Genomic DNA, 23,271 nt, shown 5'->3' with positions numbered 1-23,271 from the left:
GTCCTTGACCTGAGGGTTTGTGTTGAAAAGTCTGCTGTGATTCTGATGGGCTTTCATTTGCATGTGATTTGTTTCTTTTCTCTTACTGCTTGTGGTATTTTGTTCTTTTGTTGGGTTTCTGGAATCTTGATTATTATATGTCTAGGTGTAGATTTTTTTTTTTTTTTGATGATGGCTAGTTGGAGTCCTATATGCCTCACTTATCTGTATGTCTAATTCTTCCCTTCTGTTTGGGAAGTTTTCTGTCACTAATTTCATGAACAACTTTTTTAAGTCATTTGTATTTTCTCCTGCTACTTAATGGCTTCCTATCAGTCTTACGTTATTCTTTGCATCATCTAGGAGTTGTTGGATCGCTTTCTCATGATCCCTTACTGTTATTAAGAGACCTCTCTTTTCATGGTCACTGACTGGAATCCTATCTTCTATATCTGAGATTCTATCTTCACATTCTTATTCTGTTGCGTACACTTTCAATAGAGTGTTTAATCTCCTGGATATCTGTTTGAATCTGTTTTATGGATTCCATTTCTTCCCTCTGTGGGCATTCACTGTTTCCATTTCTTTCTTATGTTGGGCCTTCATGGCTTCTATCATGGTCCTGAGCTCATCTATTTTTTTCTCAGTTTCTGTTCTAGAGTCTTGAATTATGACTTCCATTTTGCCCACCATCTCTATGGTTATATGGGAAATTTTTTTTTTGAATTTTTCTAGAGCCTTATTGATCCCTTTTGTTACTTCCTGTGCTATGGGTTCAGGGTGTCCTGCTGGTTCACTATCAGACTTGTCGTCCTCCTTTGCCCTACTGTTTGCCATTGGTGAACTGGAAGACTGTCTTTGTGTCTTGCTTAAGTGTTTTCTCATTTTTATTTTTGTTGTTTGGTTGTCCTTGTTTTTTTTTTGAATTTTTCTAGAGCCTTATTGATCCCTTTTGTTACTTCCTGTGCTATGGGTTCAGGGTGTCCTGCTGGTTCACTATCAGACTTGTCGTCCTCCTTTGCCCTACTGTTTGCCATTGGTGAACTGGAAGACTGTCTTTGTGTCTTGCTTAAGTGTTTTCTCATTTTTATTTTTGTTGTTTGGTTGTCCTTGGTTTAATTTCTGGATTATTACTTAAATCTTCCTGATATAGTTGCGCTTTAGCTTTTGAGCCTCTAATGACTCATAGACATTCTCATTTTCATAATATCAAAGAATACAACTCATTAAATCAATCACAATCCTTTATCCCAATTGATACAATCAACAGCACAATAGGATCAAGCACTACTTGCAAATTGACCACTTGCGGTAGTCAATCTATTACCTTTAAATCATGTGAATTAAATTAAAATCAAGAAGCAGCCCAAAATATTTTTGCAGTGGAATACACTTTTCAATATAGCATCTTTACTATTTAGGATGGGGGCTTAGACAGAGTTAGGATGAGAGGAGTAGATAAGTGAAAGAATTGGAGAATGTTTCAAGTGAAGCCAGAGGACATAGAAGGACCATACAATCTTTAGGAAATTATTAAATTCAAAAGGGATGGACAGAGTGCAAGAATAAGGACAAGAATATATCCCCTTAACAGTAACAGGGTCTCACTTTCCCTCAGCACTATTGACTCATGAGTGAGGTAACATGACAGAAGAAAAGAACATAAAGAAAAAAGAAATAATGATAAATGAAGAAGTCTGAGTTAGGGCAGGAGCAGCAACAGAAAGGGAGATGAAAGATAATATGGTGGAGCAAGAGACTGAGTTGGAGAAAGAGAACAGAAAAAAGAAAGAATTTGAAGAGTGCAATGAGGAAAAGAAAGAAAAAATTGAATTTGATGGGCCTCTTTCAGACTGTATCTGTGCTTCATAACATACCACGTGCACAGCCATGTACAGAATCAAGTCCCCTGATCTCAGCTAGCCAATGGCAGATCCCCTCCACTCAGAGTGACCTTAGGCCACAAGGCCCAGATTGAGTTCTCTGACCTGCAGGGTTGAACTCCACACAGATCTACTACAGGTTTCCCCTGCCCTTTCTTTAAAGATGTTCAAAGTTGAGAGCTCAGAAAAATACTCTTTATGACAACCTATGCCTCTGCAAAGTGGGTCCAAGGACTGGCCCAATCAGGAGGTCTGAGGGGGACGTGTTTCAGGGGCACTTGCGTGGCTACCTTCCTTGCTGGAGCTGGTCGTTGAGCAGCCAGGGGAGCAGCCAGGGGAGCAGCCAGGTAGCCACGGCTACCCTGTCCCACCGAATGGGCCCAAGTAGGTCAGAACAGCTACCTCCTATCTTATGACCTCAATGGGCAAATTGTGTATAGTTCTAGTTGTGTTACAATGGAAGCAGATTATGTCTTAAAGCTTCCCTTTTGAGTATAGTTATTTTTCTTTCATAGAAGCAATGTGATTTCCTAGACTAAACTGACAATCCCATAAAAATAAAGCATATTGATGCACTTATCACTCAGGGAGTGAGCCTGTTTTCTGTATGATCTGTTGCTATGGAGTTCAGCTGACAGCTTGTGTTAATAATACTAGTAACTTATATTTCCATTTTCAGTTCGCACCACATACTCATGCTGTAAAAGCAAATCTGCTTTGGACAAAGACCTCTGATATCACTGTGTTTATGTTTTTCCTACCACCTCTCAATTTGGGGCTTCTTGTTAATTAAAAATAAATATTTTGAGCAGAGTGTTAAGATATTTCCATGTACAAAATAGTACCTTTTGCATTGTATCTTGGAAACAGTTGAATTTGTAAAATCATATAAACTCCTGACAAATTCTTTTGTTAGTGGTTTTAAAATCTATCTACTTTTTTAATGTAGTAACTATTCATAGTTATGAAATACAATGTGATGTTGTATTACATGTCTAGATTTTATAACATTCAAATTAAAGTAAGCATATCTATCTCCTTTGACATTTTTCTTCATGGTAAATTCACAATCTTTTCTTTTAGCTTTCTGAAGCACACAACACAGTATCATCATTGTCTATAGGTACCGACTGTACAATATAGTGCAGCAGAACTTCTTGCTCCAGTCTACCTGGAAGAGCACTATTTATTGTTCAACCTGTTCTCACCTTTCCTCCCACCTCTTCTCCCCAGCCTCTGTTCCCTACCATTCCACTCTCAATTCTATGACATTGACCTTTTTGGATTCTACACATGAATCCATTCTATTAACATGCTATTTGCTTTTCTGTGCCTGGCTTGTTTCACTTAACATAATGTGCTCCCATTTTAAAGAGGTTGCTTCAAATGAGCTGATTCTGTCTTTTTATGGGTGAATAGTGTTCCATTATGTACACATACCACAATTTTTTTGTTCATTCTTTATTTGGTGAGCATACAGGTTTTTTTTTTTTAATCTTTCAACTTGTAAGCACTGCTACAGTGAACACAGTAGTGCAGATTTTCCTTCAACACACTGATTTAATTTTATTCAGACATATGCAGTACTGGGTCATGTGGTAGTTCTGTTTCCAACTTTCTGAGGAAACCCCCTACTGTGTTTCATAATAGATGTACTAACATATTCCTGTCAACAGAGTGCAATAGTTCCCTTTTTCTCCACATTCTCATCAGCAAGTGTTATTTGTTGTTTTTTATAATAGCCATTATAACTGGGATGAGGTAATTAATATCTCAGTGTGGTTTTGCTTCCCATTTCCCTGGTGATTAGTAAGGTTGAACACTTTTTCTTGTACCTGTTGTTCATTTGTATGTCTTCTTTTGAAAAATGTCTATTTATGTTTGTTGCCCACTTTTGAATTCAGTATCTGGGGGCTTTTAGTTGTTCCATTTCCTTACATGTGGGGGCTTATTTACAGGCACTCTTTTCTCTTCTTTCTTTGTTTCTTTCATTTTTTTTACAAGCACTCTTTTTTCATTGGTGTTTTTAAGCCAATACTATCCTGTTTTGTTTACTATGGTTCTGTAGTTTGTTTGGAAATCAAATACTACAATGCCTCATGATTTGCTCTTTTTGCTCAAGATTTCTTTGCCTGCTTTTTTGTAGTTATTGTAAATGGGGCTGCTTTCTTGAATTCTTTGCAGATGAGTTACTATTAGAATACAGGTATGTTAAAGTTCTGACTCTTCCTCATTCAGTGTGACACTAGAATAGGATTTGTTTTAATAGCATTTATTATGGTGATGTATGTCTCTTTTGTTCAGAGTTTTTACCATGCAAAGATCCTGAATTTTATGAGTTGGTTTCTGCATGTGCTGAAAGGATCATGAAACTTTTGTCCTTTAGTCTGCTGATGTGATGTATTTTGTTTATTTTATGCATGTGTTCAATCATTGTGCATTATTAGGATGAATCCCACAGGATTGTAGTTGATAACATTTTTACTCTGTTGGATTTGATTTTTTAGTAGTTTGTTGAGAATTTTTGCATCTATGTTCCTTAAGAATATTGTCCTGTAGTGTTCTTTTTGGAAGAATTCCCAGTGCTCACTTCAGCAGTGCATATACTAAAACTGGAAGAATTTCTTCCTCTTCCTTCCTTGTGAATAATTTTAAAATAATTGTTATTATTTTTTCTATAAATGCTTGATGGAATTCAGACTGCAGCGCTCTTATCCTGAGCTTTTCTTTGATGGAAGACTCTTGGTTATTGGTTAATTCTGGAAGGTAGAGCCCATGGGAAGAAGAAATAAGGATGAATGTGCAAGAATCACCCTTAACACAGCTGGCATAATAAGCTCTGCCCCATGAGCAGGGTGTTCAGAAGAGTTTGAGCAGGAGTGTGGTGTGATATTTTCATCTTTAAAAGGTCATTTTCACTGTCATTGTTTCACAAAATGCTCAGAGTAAATTGATAATGGGATTGGATCACTTGTATATCTGTTATTTTCTTAGAGAGGAAAAGCTTTATAAACGTTTGAAAGGGATATAAGAGGTAAATGAAAAAACAGTTGGAATGAAAATGACAGGTTAATCAACTTGAATTTGCAAAAGGTTCTTTTGTTTTACGATGGTTTTTGAAAAATAAAAGAGAGGTAATTTGATTGACTGTGCTTTCTTTCCTTTTTGATCACAACTTAAATGACTTCAACTGATTATTCTGTCAGTTTCAGTGTTGCAACTGAGTCCCCAGATTAAATTAATTAAAACCTGATACAATTCTATTCTGTAGCTTTAAGAAAATTAGATTTGAACAAAAACACAAAAGGCAAGTGAGCCTCATTTCATCTTCTTTAGTCATACTTCAATTCCAGAGAAAGTATGCATAGCAAGTACTTAAGCAATTTAAAAAATTATTTAGACTTAAAATCTTATCACAAATTTCAATGGTATTAAAATTTCAATATTACATTTTTAACTCATTACAACCTGGATCCAGACCTCTTTGTTTCCCAAATCTAGAGATTCTAGAATTGTCAAAGCTGGATAGCACATCACCCTAGTTACCTTGGATGCAACATGAAATTCATTTTTGGCTACAACTTTAGGTCTGTAACTAAGGTAAAATGTAAATAAACGTCTAGCTTCACTTCTTTTAAGTGACTTTAAGAGTCCCTAATTTTTGAGGTCAAGATCTGGACAATACATTATTAGTTTCCTACTAGCTTTGCTGTCACTAGGTCCTCTGACATACTGGTTGTGATGGTAATAGTCATGTTGATAATGGTTGCCCAGGTTATGATGACAGTGGTTGTCTAGGTTACTTTTCAGGGGCCTGACTGACCATTTTGGCTGGAAGCAGTGCTCCTTCACTGGGCCTGTAGACATTCAATGGGTGACTGCAACATCATCTCTGTCACTGTATTGTGATTCTCCCCTTTGCTGCCTTCAACTTGGAGTCAGATTTCTGCTCAGCTCTACAGGTAGATATGTTGATCATTTGAAAAAAATATAGCTGAAATGTAAAAAGGAAGCACAACAAAAACTTACTGGATGAGCCCAGCAGTTGAGGGAGATGGGAGGCTACAGTGGTGAAGTGGAGCTGCTTGATGACTCTATGTCACATAGAAGGGGGACAGAACTTCTTAGATGCTGGTAGTGGACTACCTGTGCCTTTGGCCATAGCAGCCTGGACTATTTCAGTTTAAAGTGATGACTCTTTATGATATAGTGGTATAGTGTTTCTTTCAAGAATTCATTTGTTGCCTGGCATGGTGGCACACACCTGTAATCCCAGCACTCAGGAGGCTGAGGCAGGAGGATAGCTGTGACTTTAAGACCAGCCAGGGGTACATAGTGAGTTCCAGGTCAGTCTCAAATATATAGTGAGACCCTGTCTCAAAAAGCAAACAAACAAAAAAGATTTCATTTGTTAATCTTACCCAAAACCTTTCATTTGTATATGTAGAAACTACAATTCCAGGAAGTGAGCTGATTTCTCTGAATCGTACCGTAGCACTGGGATGAAGCCAGCTTCCCTTGAGTACCAGGTGCCCTCACACTCAGGATAATTTTCCTGCAATTCTGTGTGATAGTCGCTCCTCAGATTTGGCTTCTGCCAGATCTGTGACACAGCTTATCATAGGGAAGAGTAAAAAACTCATTTGAGGTTCTAAAGTAGTCACATTGGGTCCTTCATTAGGGGCATCTGATTTTGCTAAAATTTACCAGGACGCTTATTTAATGGGGTTTCCAGATAAAACTCAAAATTCTCAGTTAAATTTAAATTTCAGGAAAAGGCAATCATTTATTATGTGTGTCTCAAGTATTTAGTATCAGGATTAAATATATCTACACTAAAACACATTCATTATTTATCTGAAATTTAAGAATAGCAGAGAAGCTTCTGTTTTATTTGGCAAATCTCCTATTCAGAGTCCATCCACTTATTCAGAAGATCAGAGAAAGCCACACTAAGAAGTCTGGCATCAGTTAACATATTGGAGAATGTATCACTTATGCTGATGCTAACTGCATAGGTGCTGTTTACGACATACCCTACTAACTCCTCTCCCTTTACTTCTAATTTTCTTACAATCCAAAGGCAGAGGTTGTCATTACCTACTGGTAAAACAAACAGATGGAGAAAAAATTTTGCCACAAGTTACACAGAGAATCCAGACTGGCAGCAAAGCTGTGTCCTTCAACCCCACATTTCCCACAGCGTACACTCTATCCACACCTCTGGATATTGTTATTACGTGAGAGAGCAGCAAAATGTTAGATGTTTCCCATGATAACCCCAAACCACCATGAAGGAGTAAAAGGATGAAATAGCAGAAATCTATGCATTAAATTTTGAGACATAGTCTGCTGTAATTCCAGATGCATGAACTTTCCTTTTTTGTGTTTAAAAGGATCTAGAGATGAACTAGTTCAAATGTGATATCTTCATATTACAGTTGACAACAAAACCTAAGCCCAGAGAGGGATGGTGATTTGCCAGCAGTTGCAGTTGCTCCTTCAGGTCACTGGGTTTAGAAATGAGATTTCTTGCCCCTCAGCAGGTGACTTCCCAGAATGGTGTGTCACAGGGCAAGTAACATTTAAAGGCAAGAACTGCTCTAAATGCTCCACAGAAAGTTCCAGGAGTAAGTAAGAGTAGAAAGCTGAGAAGGTCAGTGCAAAGAGTTCTTGCCCTTGAATTATGCTAGTTATTTAAACTAACCCATTTTCTACAGTGGGCGGTGAGGTGGTGGTGGCTTGAAACAAGGACCAGTTTGAGAGATGGGGAAGTTGTGGCCAACTATGATCCTTACCAGTTATGATAAGAAACTGGACATCATACCAAGATGACATACCTGCCCACCTCCTGGAAGCTGTTAGAAGTTCTTGGCTGGCTGTTGATGGTTCTCTGTTATGGTCAGGGGCAGCACAGAGCTATGGACAGCACAGGAAGGAGTCCCTCAGAGCTGAGTCCCCTCAGACTTCAATTTCCTGTGTTTTCTTTAAAAAACTAATGCCCCTAATTACACAAGAACCGTCATTTCTTCTAACTTCCAAACTATCAACTAATGTTCCCACAATCAAAATCTCTTCCTTTCATGTTATTAACATAGGCTGCTTCTGCTCTGATTGAATGAAGCTTGAAATCATCTTCAATGCTAAGTCTTGCAACTCCGCATACATGGGGTCATTGCCCTGAGAGTATGTGGTAGCTTGGACCCTACAGACGTTTTCTTCTGCTCCATGTCCCACAACAGGTGAAGGAGATTCAGGGTTCAGTGCAGAACAGGGTCTCAAAATTGAGCACACACAGTGAGACACTACTCAGACCTACCACACATCCACGAGGGCAATTTTACACCTTTCTAAAAATTAAAATTATATGGCTAGAGCAGAAAATATATTAAGGGGCAAGCGCTGCAAACAACACTATCCCTTCGATTCAAATAGTGAGAGCCCACTTAGTGCATTGTGTTTTTGGACTGCCTGTCATACGGATGGAATAGATGTGGAAAAAAGAGTCACAAGGAAATGGCGAGAAGGTTGGGGTGCCATTTACAGCAACTGATTAGCTTGTCTTTTAGAACTCTTGTTTAATATTGTGTCCGAATTGTGTGGTGTTCTAGGGGATATTCTGATATTCGTGTGAGTAATAATAATGTCATGAACTCTTAGAGTACACTAAAAACTCAGCATTAAATATTATACTATATGTGTTTCTTACTGTTAACTACTTACTAGATGAAAGAATGCTATAACATGGATAATTTTATGACAGTGAATTACATTTTTAAAATTGATGAGTGAAAACAAGCAGAGGATTAATTATAAGTATAGAATGTCTTCTAATGAATAAAAAAAACACCCTTTCCCACATTGATTAGTATTGAATTAAACTACATTATTTTTCTAAAAATATGCTATTCAAACACTTTCATTTTGACTTCCATAAACTATTCCCACTAGGTTAAACTTGCCAAAGCTATCACTGAATTATAAACTATCCAAAGCATTTTTCTATGCCTTTTTTCTGTTTTAGTTCACTCTATTCCAGGGACATCTGATAGAGTACGAAGCACCACGATGTTATTTCTGTAGAATAAACAAGGTGTTCCTGACTTAGATAGCTAGAAAAAGCACAGACCCGGAAAGGGAAAGGTCCCTCAGCTCTGAGCTGCCCCTCGTGCCAGTCAACATCAGCCTGTAGGGAGCCTGGCTTGCTGGGTTCTGGCATGGGGTGAGGAGAGCCATGGATGTCACCGCAGGAAGGAACATCTGCTCCAATGTCAAGGCAGCCACCACCTAAAGGCTAACCCCGAGAGCAACTCTACTCACAACGAAACTCAAGCAGATGGGCAATGAGGACTGAGGGGCGGGGGAAGCCAGGTGAATGCCCCGTGATGAGCACAAATTCTGCTTTCATAGAAAACAGAAGAGGGAAACAAACAAGTGTTCGAGGAAAAGCAAGAGAAATAAACTGTTACAAATTGCCACAGTGTAAGACATTTTTTTGAGAATAAGAATGGTGTGGTAACAAGAAAATTTTGTGAAGAGGCTGTATGAAGAACCTACATCCAGGCCAAGTTTGGTGGCACATGTGTTTGTAATCCCAGCTACTGAAGGCTAAAGCGAGAGTTGGAGCTGGAGGCCAGCCTGGCCAACTCAGTAAGACTGCTGCAAAATGAAAAGCAAGCGGGTTCAGGGGACAGGGAGAAAGGGAAAAGGAAAAAATGAAAATAGAAGAAGAAAAGATAGAAACAAAACTTTGTTTGTAAATAAGGAGGGCAAGAAGCGTTGAAGGGAGGAGAGGGGAAAGGGGAAGAAAAGAAGACTCAAGATGTATTATGTACAGGCACGAATTCCCTATGATCAATGTGATTATTGTGTATATAATAAAAGTACCAATGAAACTGATCTTTGAAAAATAAAAAATAAAAAGGTCTGGAGATGTAGTTCAGGAGTGGAGTGCTCCCAGGTTTAGCAGTACCGCAACAAAAAGCAAAACAAAACAAAACAAACAAAACTGGACGACTTTTTTATTTCTCCCAAAGAATGATTGTAAATAGAAATATATATCCGCAGAAATAGTACAATCCCACTCTCAGTGTTTTTCACAGCTTCTCTCCCTTTTTAAATTATAGAGTTTTATGAGATGTCACTAGGGATGAAAAATTATTTGCTGCTCAGAAATAAATATTTTTTTACCCTACAACAGTCTTTTATTTATTCATTTTCATTTAAAATTTTATTGGTACCATTTAAATTTGCATAATGATCACTTTCATTGTAGAGAATGTGTAACTTTACCTGATGTACTTGATGCCTTTTATTCCCCATTCCCTTCAACTTCTCTTCCCTTTTCTTATTTATAAAAGCCCCATTTCCATTTTTTCCATCTTTTCTCATTTTTTTCTTTTGCCTTCATTCCTTTCCCTTTTCCCTGTCCTAGTTCCCCTTTCCTATTGAATGATTTTTTTGAATTTTACATTGTCTGTCATGCCTTTTGGTATCGATTTACATTTTCAGTTTCTTACACCAGAGAGACAATGTGATATTTACACACATGGTTGGATTTAGTTCACTTAAGAGTATAGCTTCAAGATACATCCACTTAGCTATAAACATCTCAGTAAACATTTTGTGATGTTTTCATAAAAATAATTAAAATTGAATTGTCAATTAGTTTTATGCTAGTCATTTTATTTCATAAAAACCCTATAGAATAATATAAAAAGCTCATTAACATGTATGATTTTTATGCTTTTATGTGTCAGAAAAAAGTGAAAGCTGTTTAATTCAGCCAATAAATCTATTCATGTTGAAACTAATGTATTAGAAAAGCAGCATTGTTTTAAGTTATTGGGGAATGAAATTATTTATAGAGAAAGGGAAAATAAATTTTTAACTTCAATAAAAATGCTAAATAAAATATTCATTTTATGAACATTTAATATTAAACTGTTCTAACTAGAAAATCAACCGTGGGGATGAATAAGGATGTTTTTTATATTCATTTCATTCATAAAGCAAAAGTGAATGACTGCCCTTTAAAAAGTCAGGAACTATAATGTGAAATAGGAAGAAAGGGGTTAAAGGTGTACGGAAAGTGGGAAGGGTAGGGGAAAGCTAACAAGGGAAAAGAAAAAAATATAAGAAAATGAAAAAATGGAAATGAAGTGTTTGTAAAGGAGGAGGGAGGAGGGGCGAAGGAAGGGCAGGGACAAGGGGAAAAAATGAGAACCAAGAGCTGTCATGTAGAGGTACAAGATCCCAATAATAAATGTAACTATATTATATACCTAAAATGTACCAATAAACTCAATGAGGAAAAAAAATGTTAGGAACTAATGCTCATTTCACTGCCACCTTCTGTATCTTACCCATCAGGGATCTGATATCACAAAAGGATGAATTAATTGCTTCTTTCAACTTGCGAAAAGCTTCCAGTAATGATGCCACTGAGAGCATTGGTGCAAAGCAGGAAGAATAGAGCCATATTGCTAGAGGATAGGTAGTTATAGTCCTAACAGTATTAACTAATAACTACCTATAATCCTAACAGTGTTATGGGGGAAATATTGGAGACATACTCAAAGAGTTAGTGATCAAGGAATGAATTTGTCACAAGCTCATGATCGCATTCAAGGGGTTTAAAATTTTTATTAATATATGAGAAATATATACCCATCATTTATCTATACAGTTATCATCTATCAATCTTCTATCTCATCTCTCACCGCTCACCTATCTAAAATTTTATCTATCTGTAAAGGACTAGAAGAATATAGATTGGATGAAAATAGGAAAGTGTATGACCATGGGTGGCTTTATTTGATTTTCACATTTATCTATTTCCAAGAATCTAGGTACTCAAGAATGTATTCTACATTTCACATTATCTGTTATACATTATGGTTCTCATTTACACTTTCAGTTTCTCACACCAGAGAAACCATTCAGTATTTAAACATGTGTGTCCTATTTATTTCATTTAAGAGTATGGACTCACAGTGCATCCATTTAGCTATAAATGTCTCCAGTTTATCATTCCTTATGGATGAGTAGTGCTCCATTCTATTTAAAAAAAACCCTACACACATCCTTTAATAAACCCCATTTTTGTGCAATCACCAGTTGATGGGCATTTGAGCTGTTTCCAAGTTTTACCTATTATAAACTGTGCCTCTATAAATATGGGTGTGCATATATTGCTGTGTTGTGAAGCTTTCAATTCTTTTGGTAAGATACACAGGAGGGAAACAACTGGGTCAAGTGGGATCTCTAATTCCAGCTTTTTGAGGAATCTTCCCACTGATTTCCACAGTGGTTGCACCTGTCTACACTCCCAGCATCAGTAGAGAAGTGATCCTTTTTCCTCACAGCCCCACCAGCATTTGTTATTGTTTGAGTTCAAAGAGGAAAGGGAAGTAGGGTAGGATGGTGGGGAAAAGGAAAGTAGGGAAAGAAAAAATATGAGAAAAAAAGGGAAAAATGGAAATGAAGCTTTTTTTTAAATAGGGAGGGGTGGAGGGGTGGAAGAGAGGGAAGATGAATGGGGGAAAAAAACAATAACCAAGATATATCATGTACAGGAACAAATTCCCAGAGATGAATGTGATCATAATGTATACCTAAAATGAGCCAATAAACTTAAAAGGAAAAATGTACTTTAAAATTACTCAAATAGAAAAGAATGTAGTTGGGCCAGGGATTTAGCTCAGTGGTTCCACTGCCTGCCTCACAAGCACAAGGACCTGAATTTGATTCCTGATACAAAAAAACAAAATGAAAGCAAATAAAAGAATGTAGTTAATTCAATTCATCAGATATTGGCAGGGGTACGGGGAAAAAATGAGAACTAAGACCTGTCATGTAAAGGTACAAGATCCCAAGGATGAATGTAACTACACTGTATACCTAAAATGTACCAATAAACTCAATGAGAAAAAATATGTTTATTGAAATTATATCATTGAGAGAGCAGTACAATGTCATGTCTGGGGGAAAGGAGCAGTATAATTCTTGCTATTCCACATTTATCTTAAAGAAGGCTCGTCATGTGTATGGCATTGAGGTTGTTCATATGATTATTCAATGCGTCATTTCTGTTGATGCCATCAAACATCTGAAGTCACCATGAGCTTTATGTTTTATAATGCTGGTTTTCAAATTGTGACTCATCTGCAAACTTATGACAGAAATCTTAACTTCTTAAATTTGTATAAATATCCAGACATTTTATTTTTCTGTTATTTAGTGAAATCATAGTTACTATGGCAACTCAGTTTGAAAAATATATTTGTTAAAGGAGATAGTTTTAGTTCAGCATATTTGGGTGTATATATTGCAGATTTTTCTTAAAATAATATGCTGCTAATACATATTATATTATATTTTACGCTACTCATAAAATTTCAAAGTTATGTCAGAGGGAAATAAATTATATTGCTTATGTAATATTTTATATAGGTATTTATCCAGTTGCTATCTTATTTCAATGCATTCTGATTTTATCCTCCCACAGGAAAATAATCCCACCTTCCAGCATATGAGATGTAGACATTCACTTTAAACTCATCTAAGTACATTAGAATAGTTCTTTAAAAGGCTTTCTAACTTTTTTCCCTATTCATAGATTGTTGAGTGACAATTGTGAATAAAATTGGATAGTTTTAGCATAAAGTATAATTTTTCAGCATGGTAGGAGAAGGGACTTGGTAAACTCTTCCCTACATAACCCACCAGAACCTCAACTATCATCCCTTTCTCTATGTCAATCCAGGCTGGCTTCCAGTAGAGGTAGGTGGAGCACAGCAGATACCCCACTGGGAGAGCCCCCAAATACCCAGTCCTGCACATACTGACTGCCAGGGAATCAGGAGCCTGACACATGAATGACATGACTATCAAGTAAGGAACCTGTCCAGGTAAGGACAGTTCTACAAGAGGATCAAAGTGTCCTAGGGATGTTATAAAAGGACACCTACTGGGTCTTACCATTTTGTAAGTGAGGATATCACTCACAAGTCATGATGTTTTAAATAATGTGTTCAGCTATATTTTTAGGATTATTACCTACACAGATGTCTTTGAAGGAGAAAAGTTTAAAGTCTAATGTCTCTGTGCTCCATCAAGACTTGATCTCTTGTCTTGCCATGTGTTTTCCAAGAACTCCACTGTCAATTATTTTCACCTGTGTGTCTGTACTTGCTGCACCAGAATCACGGAGTTTCCCATGTGGTAACTGCAGAGACAAAGCAGAGGAGAGTACAGTCACTCTGATTTGCTTGATGGTTTTTAATTTCACCAAGAATTTTGGGATCATTTTTAACTTTTGTGACCATGTGTTGGTAGTCAACAAAATGGCAATAATTCTGTGCAATCCTTTTCAAAACATTTGCATGCAGTTGAGGCTAATTGAAGAAATTGGTTCTAAACATGTGTTTATTTTATGGGGTTGTTTTTTCTTTAGAGGTACTGTGCAATGGTCAATATCAAATTTCAGATTTTTATAGGTTGAGAAAGAACTGAACTAACAAAAATTTGTACCCATGTCTATAAAAATTTAGCTGAAATGTCAGTGCTTGACTGTTTCTAAACCAGATAGACTCAGGAGCCAACAGAACCTGTCCTATTACTGAGACTGAAGAACAGGTTCTGGCAGGGTCTCACCCATAACAAGATTTTCTGTACAGAAGCAAAATGGAAAAGGATGGGCCTTTGTATTAATAGGCAAACCTATTTGTCAATTAGCCAAGCTTTTTCTAAATATTTAGAAACATATGACAATCATACATATCCCTATTTCTGCCTAAAGTTTGTGATTAACTTTTTTCCTCTTGAAAAAGTACTATTATCTAGCCTTCCTTTTATCAGATGTGGTTTCATTGTTTCCTCCCTGGTAGCTCTCTAAAAGTATCTGAGAATTGTACTCTAAAAAGAAAAGAAAAGCACAAGATTGTAATGCTTTGATTCTATAGACCTTTGTTGTTTCAAAAGTATTTTCACATGATTTATGTTTTGATCTTCACAGTAGCTTTATCAGGTAGGCCAGAAAGACATCACTATCCCCATTTCCAGGATGAGGAACCTGGAATTAGACCTTGCTAAGTAACAAATTGCAGAGCCAGGATTGGAACTGAGATTTTACATCTTCAAAGCTAGTGTCTTTTTTCCTACAAATGGGGACAAAACTCAATGAAATGTACCTCTGAAAGTCAATGGCCCAGCGGCAATCTGCATTTCATCTGAAAATTAGTATGAAGAGCTGTGATTCTTTGTAATACATATGAATGACAATGAGATGATCATAATTTGGGGAAATGATCATTCAGTGAATTTTAGAAATTTATGGCCCAAAGTGAAACCTTAGATTCAGCACGTCAGGGTGGCTCTCTTGATCTAAAGGGAGGACAAGTGGGTTATAGCAGAAATTACTTGCCCCTTTGATTGGCAGTGACCATCTGTCCCTCTGATGAACCATAGGGATCACCTACTCCTCAGGGTGCTGTAGAATGAAGCAATCTCTTCCTATCCCTGAAGTTCATTCACTTTCTATCTTTAAAAATGGCTCCACAGACACTGTGTTCCATATTGCCATGTCTCTGTTTCAATCGTTTTCCACAAAACCAACAAGAGTCCATGTTCCAAGCCAAAGATCCACATCTCAGCTGCACATTTTGCTGTTCTCATGAATTGCACCAGCTCAACAAATTGGAGATATGCTTCCAAGGGCTGCAGGATCCCTTCCCTCCTCACAGCCCCTGATGGAAGCTATGGTCTTTGAACTTTCTCCTTCCACCCCCAGCTCTTTCCTAAATGAGTGTTTCCATGGGACAGCTCCATCTACAGTGGTCTCCCAGATCCTTCAGACAGTCACTGTGCTGACCCGCCTTGTGGACTTGGCAATGAAAGGAACTGTTACTGCGATCTGTTTCCTGTCTCTATGACACAAGGGACCTGGTCTTTTCTGTGCCCTGAGTCTGTATGCTCACTCACTATGCAGAAAACTGACATTGGAGCCCATGTTAGGGTTTTGTTCACAGCCTTCATGGTACCAGTGTACCTGCTTAACCAAGGCCTGTGCCTGAGCTGGAGGCTGTGGTGTGACCAGGGTCCTAACCAGAGTGAGTAGGAAGCTGTTTCTGATGCAGCTTAGAAGGCCAGCGTCCAAGCTCTTTTTTACCTTTCATTGCAAAGGTGGGCAGAATTGCTTAAAAAATGAAATGACTTCCTGCCTTTGTGAGAACTTTCCTGTGAGATCTAACCTGGATGTCACAACACACAGGTGAGACGGAAAGTGACTGCTCAGTTTAACGTGTGTAAAAGATTTCAAGTATAGCTAAATGTATGCACATCGAGGCGATGTTCATAAGTGAAATAAATAGGACACATATGTGTAAATACCAAATAGTTTCTCTAGGGTGAGAAACTGAAAGTGTAATTAAGGACTAAAAAATATAATGGATAGCGTGAAATAGGAAGAAAAGGAGCATAGGGGAAAGGGAAGTGGGAGGGGTAGGGGAAAAGAAAGATGGGAATGGAATTAACATGAGAGAAAGAAAAAATGGAAACAGTCTTTGTAGATAGGGAGTGGTGGAGGGGTTGAAGGGAGGGTATGGAAATGGGGAAAAAATAAGAGCCAAGATGGATTATATAAAAGGTACGTATTTTTAATAATGAATGCCATTACATCATATACCTTAAATGTACCAATAAAATTAATTAATTTTAAAAAAGAGTGAAAAGACAGAAAGAAATAAAACAATCAACCAGATAACTATCATTTTTTAAAATTTTTTTCCAGCTTTAATTGAGTTTATTGGTACATTTTAGGGATACAGTACAGTTACATTCATTGTTGGGATCTTGTACCTCTACATGACAAGTCTTGATTCTCACTTTTTCCCCTTACCCCTGCCCTCCCTTCACCCCCTCCTCCCCTCCCCATCTACAGACACTTTATTTTCATCTTTTCATTACCTCACATTTTTTTCTTTTCCCTTATTACCCTTCCCCTACCCATCCCACCTTCCCTACACTATCATTTTAGAAAGGGCGAAAGTCTAATAAATTGTTGTGAACTTATTTGGCCTCATCTGCGGACTCACGATTCTTTCCAAACACTGCTTAGGCAGGAAGCTACATGACGAGCAAGATTTGGTTTAACCTGTGGCCAATTTTCACATAGGCACGGAGTTCCTCCTGATGATTGACTTTCTGACATCATCAGGGAATTCAGTCACTGTTCCTTCCACGTCTGTTGCACATGCTTTTCCTGTCATGCTAGGGTAAATAAGCCACATCAGAAAATGTCTGTAAAAACATAGGTTAAATAACACTGGGCTGCTTTGTTAGGTTGAAATTATTTAGTTTTTGCTTTGTAATAAGCTTTCCTGTGGCTAAAACAGATGAAAAGCAGATGGAGTTCAGTCATTTCTCAGTGGGAGTTCAGCAAGCTTCTGAAAGCACATTTTAAGGGGTAAATCAGCTCATTTGTCAGAAGCAGCTATCCTGTCCCTGTCCCTGTGTACAGGCCATTTCTCTACCACTTTGTTTCACAGTATGTGCCAAGTTTTGTTAGGCTCCAACAATTTTACCTTTCTGTGTCCTGTTAACTTAAATATTACATATAGATCTCCCAAAATTCATTGTTGCAGTAGTAGTATTTTAAAATGAACTAAAAGCTATTCAACTTGAATGGAAAATGATAGTTTAGGCTAATTTTTTATCAAGGCCTATTCCAACTACATTCCTACTCATTGATTCAGATGATGTCTCCTAATGATGTAATGTTGCATTAACTTCATTATAAAAAAAAAGTCCATGTATTTTCAGAGCTTGTTCATTTCTTACTTATGATTCTATAGTTGTGATTTGACATCCTGGAACTCGGTATGCTTTGGCACGATATTATTTTCAGTTGGAAGTTCCCACCGTAACAAAATCCAACCCATTCTCAGAAGCAAAGCTATTGATGAAACTGTGAGACACAGGCAGGTGTCCTGGTCTCTGGTACTTGGAGATGACCAGAGGCCCATTTTGAGGATGCTCACATTGACATGTTCTTCATTCAGAAATACAATTTACTACCATGGGTTGGACTTTTTCCCTAGAGATAGATCTATGAAAAGGTCAAATATAACCTTCTCTGTAGGAGTTGTGAGCTTGAAAGAAGTCTAACTTTAATCAACCAATTAAAAATCTGAGCGGTCCATATATGAAATCCTTAATATTTTTCATTTTAGGTTAGGTTAATTCTACTTTAGGGACCTGGAAGCCAACTCTCTGATTTCTTAGCAGATTCTGACTTTCAATGTAGATAATGAGAGAGGGAAAGAGAGAGGAAAGGAAGGGGGAGAAAGAGAGACAGAGACAGAAAGAGACAGAGACAGAGGGAGAGAAGATAGAGTGATCTATCTCCCCCACGTGCTTTTCCTATGCGTGACTAACCCTATTCCCACTGAGAGGGAAAGTCTTCCACCTTACACTCTGGTCTGGCTCTCACAACTGTCACATAAGTGACTGAATACGCTAAAATTGATACTATGGAACTTTTAAGCCTATCCACTGAAAGGCTACAACTTCTACCTCTTTCCTTCTCTGTCTCTGCCTCACTCCCACCCTGTCCTCTTTTGGGACTCTCAGGCTCTTGCTTTTGGATTCCATGCCCCTATTATAAGAAGGCCCTGCCCAGACTCGCAGTAGCTTGTGAGCAGGGAGTGCGTCCTGCCTCCTATGTTGATGCTGCCACAGTAAGGAGCAGGTGCAAGTCATTGCCACTTCAGCTTATTGTTTCCTGATCCTGAGTCTGTAAGCAAAAACAATGTTTATTTAAAATTTTTATACCATTAGGATCTTATGTACCATTATAGTTTTTTCATACCAGAGAAACTATTCGGTATTTACACATGTGAATTTATTTATTTCACCTAAGAGTATCTCCTCAATATGCATCCATTTTCCTATGAATGACTCTAATTTCTCATTCTTTATGGTTGAGTAGTATTCTATTTTATAGAAAAATCACATCTTTGACAATGTGAAATAGGAAGAAAAGGGCTAAAGGTGTAGGGGAAGTGGGAAGGGTAGGGGAAAGGAAAAAAGGCAAAAGAAAAAAAACATGACAAAATGAAAAAATGGAAATAAAGTCTTTTTAAATAGGGAAGGAGGAGGGGGTGAAGGGAGAGCAGAGGTAAAGGGAAAAAATGAGAACCAAGACCTGTCATATGAAGGTACAAGATCCCAAGAATGAATGTAACTGTACTGTATACCTAAAATGTACCAATAAACTCAGTGAGAAAAAAATTAAATTTTAAAAAAATGACTTTTATATTTCTAGGCTTTAGGATATTTTGATATTCAGGTAAATGACTGACCTGTGGTGGAGAATTTAGAGACTTAGAGAAGCTTGAAAGGTTAATTCCAAGAGCACACTGTGTTGGAAAGTGGAAGTTGACTTCTACAGGTCAAAATACTCTAAATTTATTTTCTTTTAAAATAAATTATACTGAAAAACTGACAATTAAAAGTTTGAGGAGTGCTCTCAGCATGGCTGTCCAACCTCTTGGCTTGCTTGGTCCAACATTGATACGTATCTGGAGGCACATACAAAATATAAAATACAGTTAACATGTGTAAGTAACAAAGCTTCATTATGGGGGGGGCTACTAGGGATTGAATTAGAACTTTGTGCTTTCGAGGCAGGTGGCAGAACAACTGAGCTAAATCCCTTGGAGTGCGTCCTGCCTCCTATGTTGATGCTGCCACAGTAAGGAGCAGGTGCAAGTCATTGCCACTTCAGCTTATTGTTTCCTGATCCTGAGTCTGTAAGCAAAAACAATGTTTATTTAAAATTTTTATACCATTAGGATCTTATGTACCATTATAGTTTTTTCATACCAGAGAAACTATTCGGTATTTACACATGTGAATTTATTTATTTCACCTAAGAGTATCTCCTCAATATGCATCCATTTTCCTATGAATGACTCTAATTTCTCATTCTTTATGGTTGAGTAGTATTCTATTTTATAGAAAAATCACATCTTTGACAATGTGAAATAGGAAGAAAAGGGCTAAAGGTGTAGGGGAAGTGGGAAGGGTAGGGGAAAGGAAAAAAGGCAAAAGAAAAAAAACATGACAAAATGAAAAAATGGAAATAAAGTCTTTTTAAATAGGGAAGGAGGAGGGGGTGAAGGGAGAGCAGAGGTAAAGGGAAAAAATGAGAACCAAGACCTGTCATATGAAGGTACAAGATCCCAAGAATGAATGTAACTGTACTGTATACCTAAAATGTACCAATAAACTCAGTGAGAAAAAAATTAAATTTTAAAAAAATGACTTTTATATTTCTAGGCTTTAGGATATTTTGATATTCAGGTAAATGACTGACCTGTGGTGGAGAATTTAGAGACTTAGAGAAGCTTGAAAGGTTAATTCCAAGAGCACACTGTGTTGGAAAGTGGAAGTTGACTTCTACAGGTCAAAATACTCTAAATTTATTTTCTTTTAAAATAAATTATACTGAAAAACTGACAATTAAAAGTTTGAGGAGTGCTCTCAGCATGGCTGTCCAACCTCTTGGCTTGCTTGGTCCAACATTGATACGTATCTGGAGGCACATACAAAATATAAAATACAGTTAACATGTGTAAGTAACAAAGCTTCATTATGGGGGGGGCTACTAGGGATTGAATTAGAACTTTGTGCTTTCGAGGCAGGTGGCAGAACAACTGAGCTAAATCCCTAGCCCAAGCTTCATTTTTAATATTTTGCATTATAAGATTTAAGTGGGAAACCAGGCTACAGGGTCAATTAGTGGAGTTGGGAGGACTGTGATAAATGATTATAATGATATCTCCAATTCTGACTTTGCCTAGTAATTTTAGTTCTTATGTCGGCAAATTTTGCTAAAGCATTTATCCAATAACATAAATAACTCACTTGTATGTCATTTTCATTATTCGTCATCATAGATGTTCTTCAAATTAACATCTTTAAAGATTTTTAATATCTGATCTTTTCTTTCTCAACTCCGATGTCAGTTTTAGTCAACTGTATTTTAGCACTTCTTTTCTAACGGTTGCACTTATGATAATTTTGTCTTTGCAACATGAGTTGTAAATTTTCCAGCCATTTTTCCTGGAAGTTGGGAAGTGGTAAATATCAGAGGTTGCTGGTTTACTTTGTGTAGTTAACTTTCAATTCAAAGGGCCTAGAAATGGTCCTGTTGAAAAACAATAAAAGAATAAGAAAAATCAGAGTTGAAATAGTCTTGAGATTAATTCCCTCAAAATGATTAAATTTGTGGTGAATTATATTGGCATGCTTCATAATAAAATTGAATTTTAATTCACAAATCAAAGAGAAAGGTTGAAAAGCAAACAGATATAATAGATGTAGAACTAAAGAATATGAATTTGAGCATAAAGCAAAATAGAACACTCAGTGTAACAAATTATTTCATTACTATATATTAGCACTGAAAGAAGTGATCACACATTTAGGTGCTGAAAATAAACAACCCAGGGAGGAAGCCTGAAAGTCACTGAATAATTGTTCCTCTCCCCAGCTGCATGCGGGAGTTCACACTGCCCACTTGGCTCAGAGAAGAAGAGTGGATATACACAAGATCATGAGAAGCAAGGCAATAGTTGTCACGAAGTTCTCCCAACTCCCTAAGACAGAAGATAACACATACGGAATTATTAATGTTCCAGGAATCATAGCAGAAAACTCCCCAAATATGAGAAGAGTTCAACATAAAAGATACAGATTGGCAGACTGGATTAAAAAGCAGAATCCAACAGTCTGTTGTATTCAAGAAACTCACTCAATCCAAAAAGCTAGTCATAGATTAAAAATTAAATGATGAAAAACAATATTTCACATAGTGCACACCCAAAACAAGCAGGGGAAGCAGTTTTAATTTCAGAAAATGCATGGTAAACTTTAAGATAAAGATGATTGGAAGACAAAGAATGTGACTACCTTTTATTTAATGAAACAATCCAACAAGAATGGAGAACATTGATAAATATTTATCACACTGAATACTGGAGCTCCTATCTACGTAAATACTGCTGAACATAAAAGAACAAATAAATACTAACGTGATCATAGTGGAATCTTAACACCCCACTTTTACAAAGAGATCAACTAAATAAAATACAAATAAATAAATATCAGAGCTGAATCACATCCTTGGACATATGGACTTAATAGATATCTACAGAATATTCCATTCCACTACAACAGAGAATACAAACGCAGTCCACATTTATGTGCAACTCACACTACTTTTTCCAAAATAGAGCACATGCTAGTCCATAAAGCCTGCTTAAGTAAAAACAAAAGAATTGAAGTCACCTCATGTGTACTATCAGACAACTTTCCACTGAAAATAGAAATGAATGACAGCAGAAATTACAGAAAAGGCAGAAGCACCCAGAAAATTAAAAACATACTCCTAAACAACCAGTGGGCTACAGAAGAAATTTAAAAATTTCTGGAAATTAATGACAATGCCAGTACAACTCATGGAATCCTCTAGGTCACTATGAGAGCAGTCCTAAGAGGAACATTAATTGCAATCAATGCTCACATTAGAAAAACAAAGCAAACACAAATAAGTAACCTTACAAAGAATCCTAAGATACTTGAGAAACAACAATCTTAGCCCAAACCAAAAATTAAGGTGGGAAATTATAAAGATTAGAGCAGAAATCGATGAAACAGATACTAAAAGCAATTCAAAATATCATTGATTTGAAAAGCTGGTTCTTTGAAATAATGAACAAAATGGAAAAGCCCTTTAGCCAGAGTTATCAAGAGAAACAGTCACATCAATGCAATTAGAAATGAGAAAGGTAAAATTATAACATGCACTGTTGAAATACAGGAGATAGTAACTACTTTGAAAAATTGTATTCCACAGATTAGAAAATTTTGAAGAAATGAATAGATTCATGGACTCATACAAATGATCAAAGCAAACACAAAAGACATAAATATTCCAAATAACCCAATAATAAGCAATAAAATCAACATAGTAAGAAAGAATCTACCAACTAAAAAGAAAAAAAGCCCAGGACCTGATGTATTCATTGCTTAATTCTACAAAATCTTCAAGGATGTTATATCACCAATATTCTTCAAGCTTTCCAAAGAAATTGAAAGAGATGGAGGGCTCCCAAATTTGTGTATGGAAGCTAGTATCATCCTGATTCCAAAACTGATAAAGACCCAAATAACAATGATAACTATAGGCAATCTTCTTAATGAACATAGATACAAAAATACTCAACAAGATATTAATGAATAAAATGCAGGACATCATAAAAATATCACAATCAAGTAGGTTTTATTCCAGGTATGCAAGGATGATTCAACATATATGAATCAACAAATATAATATATCACA

At 36.8% G+C, this 23,271-nt stretch overlaps 1 long non-coding RNA gene across 1 annotated transcript; it reads left to right on the top strand.

Annotated features, from left to right (window-relative positions):
• The first annotated feature begins 5,686 nt into the window (after nucleotides 1–5,686).
• Nucleotides 5,687–22,466, top strand: LOC104849249. The gene is made up of 3 exons (XR_776710.1): nucleotides 5,687–5,824; nucleotides 13,630–13,774; nucleotides 21,421–22,466. It is a non-coding gene; the product is annotated as an uncharacterized LOC104849249 (long non-coding RNA).
• The last annotated feature ends 805 nt before the right edge of the window (nucleotides 22,467–23,271 follow it).

Source organism: Fukomys damarensis, unplaced genomic scaffold (assembly GCF_012274545.1).
Source record: "Fukomys damarensis isolate Sample0158 unplaced genomic scaffold, DMR_v1.0_HiC HiC_scaffold_30, whole genome shotgun sequence".
In the NCBI taxonomy this organism is placed as follows: Eukaryota; Metazoa; Chordata; class Mammalia; order Rodentia; family Bathyergidae; genus Fukomys; species Fukomys damarensis.
The sequence above is the reverse complement of the archived record's forward strand: the minus strand, read 5'-3'. Positions and strand labels throughout refer to the sequence as shown.